Source organism: Bombus impatiens, unplaced genomic scaffold (assembly GCF_000188095.3).
Source record: "Bombus impatiens unplaced genomic scaffold, BIMP_2.2 scf_0618, whole genome shotgun sequence".
Classification (NCBI taxonomy): Eukaryota; Metazoa; Arthropoda; class Insecta; order Hymenoptera; family Apidae; genus Bombus; species Bombus impatiens.
Genome location: NT_177037.1, coordinates 6,156 through 16,288, shown reverse-complemented (window position 1 = coordinate 16,288; position 10,133 = coordinate 6,156). Strand labels below are relative to the sequence as shown.

General features: G+C 42.1%; 2 long non-coding RNA genes and 1 pseudogene across 2 annotated transcripts; 1 reads left to right on the top strand and 2 right to left on the bottom strand.

Moving 5' to 3' along the window:
* The first annotated feature begins 327 nt into the window (after positions 1-327).
* LOC117152034 lies at positions 328-591 on the top strand. Its single transcript, XR_004462253.1, has 2 exons — positions 328-362; positions 453-591. It is a non-coding gene; the product is annotated as an uncharacterized LOC117152034 (long non-coding RNA).
* A 337-nt stretch (positions 592-928) lies between these two features.
* LOC117152035 lies at positions 929-1,436 on the bottom strand. Its single transcript, XR_004462254.1, has 2 exons — positions 1,341-1,436; positions 929-1,080 (listed from the first exon to the last, which is right to left on the bottom strand). It is a non-coding gene; the product is annotated as an uncharacterized LOC117152035 (long non-coding RNA).
* Positions 1,437-3,746: 2,310 nt separating this feature from the next.
* Positions 3,747-10,133, bottom strand: part of LOC100744738 — a 7,384-nt pseudogene continuing 997 nt past the window's right edge.

Genomic DNA, 10,133 nt, shown 5'->3' with positions numbered 1-10,133 from the left:
ACTGACTGTCGCCTCGAGCCCAAGCTCACTATCACAACTCTCGAACAATTACAATCGGATTGAATAACTACAATTGTTCAATTACAGACTCCGGTGTTCTTTCATCTCCGACATATACATATACATATATATAAAGGTAACAATCTAAGCAATTCGACATTCAAATAAAAATCCGTTCAACGAGGACAAATATTTATTATACCCAGCTTTAATCCTCTCCCGTGCCAGTATCCTTGCACATAGCAGGTTAGCCGAAAAGTGGATTTCGTTTGCCAGTTGCACTAAACGTTAGTTAACGTTACCCATTAAACGTAAATTATTGGATAAGCACTTACGAAGTAACAAAACCCCGACAGACGAAGGTACAAGGATTGTTTTCCTACAGCCAAGAAGGAGCTTACAGAGGCACTTCCACACTGGGAATTCAATCTAATAGTTACCAAAAAACGAAGGTACAAAGATTTGTTTTCCTACAGCTAAGAAGGTGCTTACAGAGGCACTTCCAGACTGGGAATTCAATCTAGTAGCTACCAAAAGACACGATAGACGAACAATACCCATCACACACTAACACTCCTAGCTTAAAGAAAATAATAATAATAATAACAATAAAAAAAATTTTTGAACTTAGACTATTTCTGGTGGCAGCATCTACCGTATTAATCAGAAATCTAAATCAATATTTCATACACAATAATATCATTTCAATATTTCCCTTCCGATTAAACTCAATTCCAACAGAAATGTTCGATAAGATTTACTTATTGTGATAGGATTAATGGCGAGAACTAATTTCTACTCATTCGGGTGATTAGCATAATACGATTTATGACAAACGCTATCGTAAGATGTAGGCGATGGCGATCGAGATTAGAAGGAATGCGTCTCGCAATGTTCGGAAATAAGTGAACTCGAGGGCAAAAAACTCGGTGCAGAATCTTCGCGATTTAATTCTAACTCTTCTCGGCGCCTCTTTTCTTCCCTTTTAACTTCTGCAGCAATTAATCGTTTGTACCAAAGTTCGACTCGCTTCTTGCTGAGGTGACTTTTATCTTTTCGATTCTTTCTTGATTTTGTCATCTGATATGATGATGTGAAATGAATATCATTCTCTGTGTGCGACTTGTGCGATTTCGCAAGCCTTGCCCAAAGACGGGCGATATTTGCCAACGATGGGAGGAGGAATGTGAAAATCGATAAGTGTTTTCGATAATTGAAAACACCGTTAACACAGGTTTAACACAGCAAATAATCAGTTAGATTTAACAATTTAGAAGATATAAGTCGTTCTTGGCAACTAGTGGAGTCGTAAGCGAGAAATGATTATTTTAATTGGCAACTAGTTTCACTGTGGACAATCAGTGTGGCTTCGCAGGCCTCGCCCAAGGATGAGCAATCTGCTAACGATGGGAAGAGGAAAACGAAAAACCATAGATGTTCTCTGCGTTGAAAACACCGTAATCACTGTGTTACGTCGTGCGACATTCTATCTAGACCAGGCCATACACCGCGGACAGGATGGCAACCAGATGTCCGCACGCCTTCACTGCGTACCTTCAATAGTCTTAAGAGCCGATCATAAATCTTAGAGGAATTTCTGAGCTCCTTCAGACCGAACCAAGCATCTGCACTAAGTCACTGTCTAAAGATTATTGTTTACTACGGAAAGATAGGAGAAGTTCGTCTTTCTCATGTACGATGTTTTACACTAGCAACTTTTTCTCGGGGCGGTTAACACCCTTCCTCCACTCTTCCACACCAATCCAGAAAATTAACCTATTACCAGAGAATTCCTTCCCTCACTCTCCCAACAAGAACTTGGTCTTAACAAATCAGCTTTTCTCGCATCATTAGACCCACCCATCGCAAGTGTCCTTCGCTGCACCATCGTTACAGAAAGTCAGTCTTTATACGTTTTTTGAACCTTCAACATCTAAGCGTGCGTCGCGTACAACACCTTGTTACTATAGCTATCAATCGAATTAATTGTACATTTCTAGTTAAGAAGTTGTTGGAATAAACATTAATTGTATTCGTTAATTCAGTGTAAAATCAACTTAACCACCCCTATTATCGCAAACGAGATCAGGGGATCGATCATTTCGTGGCGCTGATTATCCAATCGTAACGGGAATTTACGACTCCCGTTGACGTGCTTCCTCGCGATCGCGTCTCCCCGCGAATGGTCGAAACAACCGGGCATAGCCTTACTGACGAGTCCACCAGTAGTCCCGGGACGAAACGTAAAACTCCCTTTTCATTCGCCACACGATTATAAGAATCGACACCACGAACAGATCGATCCCCTTGTTTCTTGTGGGATAATAGGGGTGATTGATGTGGTATAACACTGCGATTAACAGAGTTATAAGATTTATATTTCCAATAACTTAATACACTGAATAGTTACACCGTTACGTATGATATAAATATCTTAGAAGATACTTTGCCGTATGAAACTCCGATAGGTGAACACTGAATGTTCTTTCGTAGTAGAGCAAGGCCCTTACAGTTGAATATAAAAAGAAGGTGACTTTCTTGATGTAGCAGAAGTAGCAATTGAATAGACTCTCCTGATGTCGTAAACGAAGTATAGAGATGAAGTGGCTGCTCTGTAGTCTAGATCACAAGTGTAGAGGGATGAAGTGACTGGTCTATCATGATGAGAACAAGTGAAGTTCGTTCTTGTGTGATTACGGAGGAAAGCTCGGTGTGGATGTGTTTTCTGAACTAAGGGCGTGGACTCGTTGTTTACACTTTTCTAACGAAAAGTGAGGGTAACGATCCGCGATGCACAAGTACACATTATTTCGTTTATATAAAAATTAAAATATCTATTCCGACTTCTTTTATGCATACAACATCAATTATCCCGAAGCTATTTCCAACTAGTTCATATTCATCACATCTTCCAATTTTTTTACATTTCTTATTATACTCCCAAGGTCATTTATTATTATTTAGTGTTTTGGTTACTTATCGTTAGGCAACATTTATATCAAATTTAAGTAAAATAGTATATTTAAATATAATTTGACAATATCAATTTTTGTTACCTTTATCTTTCCCATTTAATAAATGCATAAAACAAACTGAATTGAATGGAATATACAGGGTGGTTGGTAACTGATGGTACAAGCGAAAAGGGGGTGATTCTACGCGAAAAAGATGAAAATATAGAATAAAAATTTTTTTTTTAATTTTTTTTTTAATTTTTTCATCGAGACAACGATCTACAGTGAGATCCGTTATAACGAGACGTGATAAAGTGCACGCGTACCGTGCGAAAATTCAAGGTCAATTTTCTCGAAAACAAAACCTCAAACGAAAAATTTTTATTATTTTTAATAATTTAATTAATATTATTATATTATTTTCGACTTCTTTTTTCGCGTAGAATCACCCCCTTTCCGCTTGTACCACCAGTTACCAACCACCCTGTATATGCGCGCTCCATGTATAGATTCGAAAGCTTTTTGGTAATCGTTCACAACAAGGGAATCACCTCTGATTACTTTGACTTTAACGTATGTTGTGAAAGACACTCTTCTGAGCAATCTTAAAAACTCTGAAATCTATTGTTACCGCTACTGTGAATTTTGTTTATAATCGTACGTCCATGGCAGCGTATGAATGTTGATACTGCAGACAATTCGCGGATTGTTTTTTCTGAGCGTTCCTATATTGCCCCCTCTTTCCCTAATAATATCATTAGTTAAATTTAGACAGTTAAATTCACAGTCGCTTTAAATTAATTTATAACATATATATTCGTATTTCTGTTTATTCAACCACTTCTCCTTTAGCATATCGAAACCCTTCTCTGCGATCATGATAGTCGGTGCGTTAATATTACCACCGATTATACTTGGCATAATGGAACTATTTATAACTCGTAGTCCAGTAACTCCGTAAACTCGAAGCCGAAGATCTACCACAGCTTCTGAGTCCGAATCAGGCCCCATCTTGCAAGTGCCCACAGGATGAAATATAGTCTGAGGATAAAATTTGATCGTGCACTCCCAGTATAAATCGCTATAGAACGGAATATCCTTGCAACCAGGAAATGGTTTAGGATTCAGTTCGCTCTCGTAACGCGTCATCTCAAGCACAAACTTAACTCCTCCGATCAGTGTCGTCATATCCTCCGCTTTGTCGAAACAGTTCGGATAAATCAATGGATAATCGAAAGGACTGTTGCTTCGAAGCTTGATAACACCACTACTTTTCGGTCTTAAAAGTATGGGATACACGCTCCACAGGTCCTTATCGCCAAGCTCTCCATATACGTCGTCATAGAATTCTTTGTTCGATCCACGAGTCCGTCTCTGGCTGTCAGAGTTCTGCCCCGTTGAGGAAAAAAGCAACTGTATGTTTAGGAAATGGCCAGAGGCACTCGCATATTTCGTATTGATAAAACCTACTCCTTCTATAGATGCTAAGTTGGTCAAAGGTCCGTCTTCGAATATGGCGTATTCTAGGATGTAGCTAATATTATTCAAGCTGCTCTGTACAAGCGAAACTGTATCATTCATAAAAAACGTAAGGCCTCCCGCACTTATATGATTTTGAAGAGTATGGCCGACACTTAAATCCTGAATCACTTCCTTGGGTCCTATTCCCGACAACATCAGCAATTGAGGGCTATTGATAGCTCCTGCGGAAACGATCACTTCCTTGTTGGCATAAACGCGCAACGTCTCTCAATCTCTAACGAACTCTACACCGTCAGCACGCTTCGACGACGGATCTATTAAAATTTTGGTAACGTACGCTCCCATTGCGACGTCTAAATTCTTGCGCGACATAGCTGGCCGCAGAAAGGCCTTTGCCGTGGAGCACCGGCTTCCATTTCTAATGGTTTCCTGAGGATTCATAAAGCCAGTATGCCATTCTCCGTTAACGCCTCTATTCTCGTAACCCATTTCTTTGCCTGCTTGAACAAACGCAGCGGCCAGAGGAGTGTGAAATGGTGGTTCTTGGACGTGTGGCGACACGGGCCACGGAACTTTCCAACGGCTCTGGATACAAAGCGCTACGCCGTCAAAGCGCAACACCGACGTGCCAATGTGCCATCGATATCTTCACGCTCTTTCCGCCGAATTCTCGAAAGAGCATACACGTGCCAGGCGCGGCGGCACATCTAATGAACGCACGCTAGTGGGGGATATCGATGGACAACGAAGGGAAGAATCCGTTCGATCCAGAACAAAAGGACAGCAGTCTGTCTTGCGCCATAAAATAAACAAGTACTCAGTGACATTGCATAGCAACGCGTCTATTGAACTCTTGATATCAATTGTTATTTGTTAATCGTTACCAGTTATTTGTTGATCATATCTGTTAATTGTTATTTGTTGAGTCTGTCTGTTAAATCGCTTCTTAATAAACTATCGTTCGTTTAACATCTGAGTATTCCTTTCGCACCTATCACGGCATACCACCTCAGGCGGTTATGTAACCCCCGGACGAATGATACGGTGTCTCGGTGTAATTGTGATTCTTATTATCCTCCGATTTTTTGAAATATCTCAGGACATTCTTGTAAGACCATCCTGAATTGCCTTGCTGCTCCCATATATCGTAGTCTCATTTGGCACCACGAATGTAGACCATACCGTTTATCGTGCTGCTTCCACCAAGCATTTTGCCACGTGGCCAACGGCAACGACCACCTTCCATTGCTGTGAGCACAATTTACGATAAAGTGCATTGAAAGCGTCGCAAGTAATTAATAATCGAATGTGTGTTGTCGATTGGTTGTACACGTACGATTACATTTTTTTGGATTCGATGATGGATTCATTTTTCGATTTAGATTGGGGTTAGATTACTGTTCTTTGCTCACCAATGTCAATGAGCCCGCCGGCTTTGTTAGAAGACTCTATTATGGGGCCTCGGAGTCGGTAGTGTTATATGCGGCGCCTGTATGGGCCAAGGTAGTAGAGATTAAGAAGAATAGGAACATCTTGAAAAGGACACAAAGGGCCGCATTGACAAGAGTTTCGACGACCTCCCGCACAGTGACCCATGCAGCAGTGTGCGTGCTTATGGGCATAATGCCCATTTATTTCACAACTGAGCTTCGGACCGAAAAATATTGCATTAAGAAGGAAGATCATTAGGAGCAGTATAACACCCGTTCAAGAGCTGGTGCCGCCTCGGTCTATCAATAGAGGATTATGGCAGTGGAGGGACGCATCGTGGGGAAATGGAAGGAGGAGTGGCGATTTTGCAGAGAAGACAATTGGACGAAGCGACTGGTAGCGGATGTATGTTTATTTAGAAGATATAAGAGGAATATTGATCACTTCACCATACATATCCTGAGAGGACATGGGATTCTTATCGTAAAACGATTAATAAGGAGGATCACTCCAGATGTTGGGACTGCAATGGTAAAGGCGATGACGCTGAACATGCGCTTTTCTACTCTCCAAGGTGGATACGTGAGAGAACGGAGCTAGAAAGTTACGTCGGTACACCACTAACAACGGAAAATTTAATAGAGCTAATAGTAAAAAAGGAAGACGACTAGGCAAGGTTTTAGGCCTTGTGCAGAAAAATCATGCTATCAAGAATGACGCAGGAGAAATTCAAAGAGAATGGGACTCAAGTATGAGGGAGTGATGCGTAGTTAAGCCCAACTCTGAAATTATGCCGTAAGGCGGTTCCGGGGTTCATGATTGCACAGAAGCGGAGTGGAGGCCAACGCCCTGGCCGCGCTGAGTTCCCGTCAGATCACGAAAGTTAAGCAGCGCTGGGCACGGATAGTACTTGGACGGGTGATCGCCTGGGACTCCGTGTGGCGTTGGCGAAGCGCGCTGGGACTCCGTGTGGCGTTGGCGAAGCGCGCTTCGCCCCCCTGGGGTTTGGGCTTCGACGCTTGGCGGCTCCGGTCCGGTAGGGGAACCGGGCTGCCTGGCACGGCGGCTCCGGCGACGAGGCGCGGTGTGACTGTCACGTAAAATAACACAAGAGATCAACAACAACAAAAAATAGAAAGAAAACTTTATTTTTCTTCTAACACAATTCACAATATTTCTTCCGAGTTCTAAGCGTGACTTTCCAAGACTGAGACTTACAACTCGACATCCGATCGGATTCGGTTATTTGTCTTTTGTCACCCCTCAATATTCCCACTATCCTTGAGTTAGGCATCCGCGATCGCCGCCACGCACGCCTTCTCCTCAAATATTCGGCGGAAGGATCGTTGGGATATTGATGGCTCATTAGGCACTTCGGCGATATACATTGTTTACACATGCCACATCTTTATCTCCGATTTTAAAGTGAGCCGGTCGTGACAGCAGCCTGGTCTCTGATGTGGATTGACGTTACATGACAATGGTCACACACCGCTCCATCAGCGGTGGTATTAGGCGCGCGGAGGAAGCCCTGTTGGGACGCTCACAGCGGTTCCCGGGCCTCTCTCGATCGCAGCCGGGACGGTTATCGTGGAGTATCGTTATCTGTTTTAGTCGGTTGGAGTCCGACACTACCATGCCGCTTTCCCCAGAAGCGGCCTGGCGTCCGTTCGGATTTCCTCCACGTAAAATATAAAAAAAAAAGAAGCGGAGTGGAGAGAGGAGGGGTTTTTAGTGGGTATGGCAACGCCATCGACCGAGTCCCACATAGTCCAGTCTGAGCATGCGTAACAGCATTTTGCTCTCCTCGCGAAAAAAAGAAAAAAAAGAAAGGTTGCAGTTAGCTTGGGCCGTGCTCTCGCTACCTCCGGGTAGCGATTGGCAGGGAGGAAAGTACGATACTGACCCAAACCATCTTGACCTAATCGGATAAGGGCTCATCTATCTGACGAGGCACTGCCACCGCCCCAATTGCACGATGACCCAAAGAGGGATGATATGCCCTGAGCTTTGAGAAGAATAGAAATATTTTGAAAGGAGCACAAAGAGCCGCGTTAGTACGCACATCAATAGCGTACAGAACGGTGTCCCATGAGGCCCTATGCGTCGTGACGGGCAGTCCATACATATCAAGGCCAGGCAGCTGACGAAGAAGTACGCGTTGAAGAAGAGCCTTGCCGCACTAAACGGACAGGACGCGCAACATATGCATGAAGAATATTATCAGTCGGCAGAGGATCAATGGAGGACAGTATGCGCATTATACAATCCTAATAATTGGACAAAAAAATTGATAGCAGACCCAACACTTTTTTATAGATTATTATACGATGGAAATTCTTACCGGTCATAGCATTTTCAACTATTATCGGTACAGAATCTGCAAAGAGTCACATACAAGTTCTTGGGAATGTGGGGACGATCAGGATGATGCCGAGCATGTACTATTTATATGTTTGAGGTGGCCAGTGGAAAGAGCTGCTCTTGAAACCGACTCTGGAACGGAGATGAAGATAGATAATGATGTAATAAAGAAGGTGGCGAGTGACGATGAGCTCTGGCAACGATTCGCGCGATTCTGCACCAAAGCGATGAAGGCATGTCAGACCAAGGACAAGGAAGTTGAAGGCAGAACAGGTAGGAGAGGAAGACGGAGAAGATATACCCTTCCAACTTCAAAATGGTAGGTACACTTAAATAGAGGCCAACCCCGAAGTAATGCCGTATGGTAGTTTCAAGGTTGGAACTTCGAGTACCGTTTTAGTAGTGAAAAATGAAGAGCGGATTTTAGTGGGTACGGTGCCACCATCCTGCTGAATCCCAGATAACTCAATGGCACAGACTACTGTGTATGCGTAATGCATTTTTCCCTCCTCGTGCAGAAGAAAAGAAAAAAAAGGTTAAGGTGATGTTAGTGTTTCGAAACATTAGAACTGGCCAAACGTACCTGAATATTCAATATATAAATCAGTATAATTCAAGTGACATTAGTTAAACTAAATAGACTTATACAATTAAATATACGTCTAAATAGAAGAGAGAGTTAATTTTGACAAAAATATCTGAATGGTTCTAGTAATTATAGTGTGGCGGATCGGTATCAATAGGACACCGACAGGTCGAGGCATCAACGCGGCGCAACACCTCCCGGGCGATCCGCGGGTACCAACCGCCCACACCAGAGGACTACGACGACAACGAGTCTGTTTATCTCGCTAGCGGTCGAATATACGGGCGAATGATACAAATACCGCACCTAGCAAGGCTCCCTCTACGTCTAAGGCAGGGACCACCGGGTATAGCCTTACTGACGAGTCCACTGGTAGTCCTGGGACGAAACGCAACTTCTCTTTTCATTTGGCAGCGACAACCACTGCACAAAATAGAAAAGATAATCCTAGATCCGTCGTTCTGACATCTTTGGTAGTTGTAGGGTAAATATTCGTTAAAATTGAAAAATAACGGTATATCACTGTTCTAAAAAGCGTTACTTATTTGGTCGCTCCATATATATTCGCATTGCCATAAATTACACCTCACAATCTTTTCACGATTTTATTTATCTCCTCTTTCCCAATTCACTTTTGTCAACATACAAAATAAAGCATTACACATGCATGATCACCGAATGCAGTATTGCTTTCATTATTAAATACTTATTAGTGTGATATTTAGGTATTATTCGATATTATTTACCTCGACAGTAATTTTCATTCGGTTCCACTCTATAGTCCCAATCGATATCAGTGAGCTGCAGACTATCGGAAAAAGCAGGAATATCATAAAAAATGCTTCCATCGCCAACTTCCAGAAGAAGTATGTTCCAATCTTCTATTTCGGACAAACGATTTGCCATCACGGCTCCTATATTAATCGTAAATTGTTAATTGTAACGTGTAAATTGATAGAATATTGTAAATAGAACATACGTAAGAAAATCTAATCTATTTAAACGTCACAAATATTTTTAAATCAAAAGTTCCTGGTTTAATTTCAAAAAATCGAGGAAGGGAGAAAATTTATCGAAGTCATGAAACAAAACTCTGGGTAAATTCAAAATACGATTACAAAATAAGCCTAAAATTGTTTACATGAAGGAAATAAGGACTTCAAATTTCATCGTTAATATATACAGGGGGGTCTATATCTGGTGGTACAAGCGGAAAGGGGGTGATTCTACGCAAAAAAAGAAGTCGAAAATATAGAATAAAAATTTTTCGTTTGAGGCTTTGTTTTCGATTCGTTTGAGGCTTTGTTTTCGAGAAT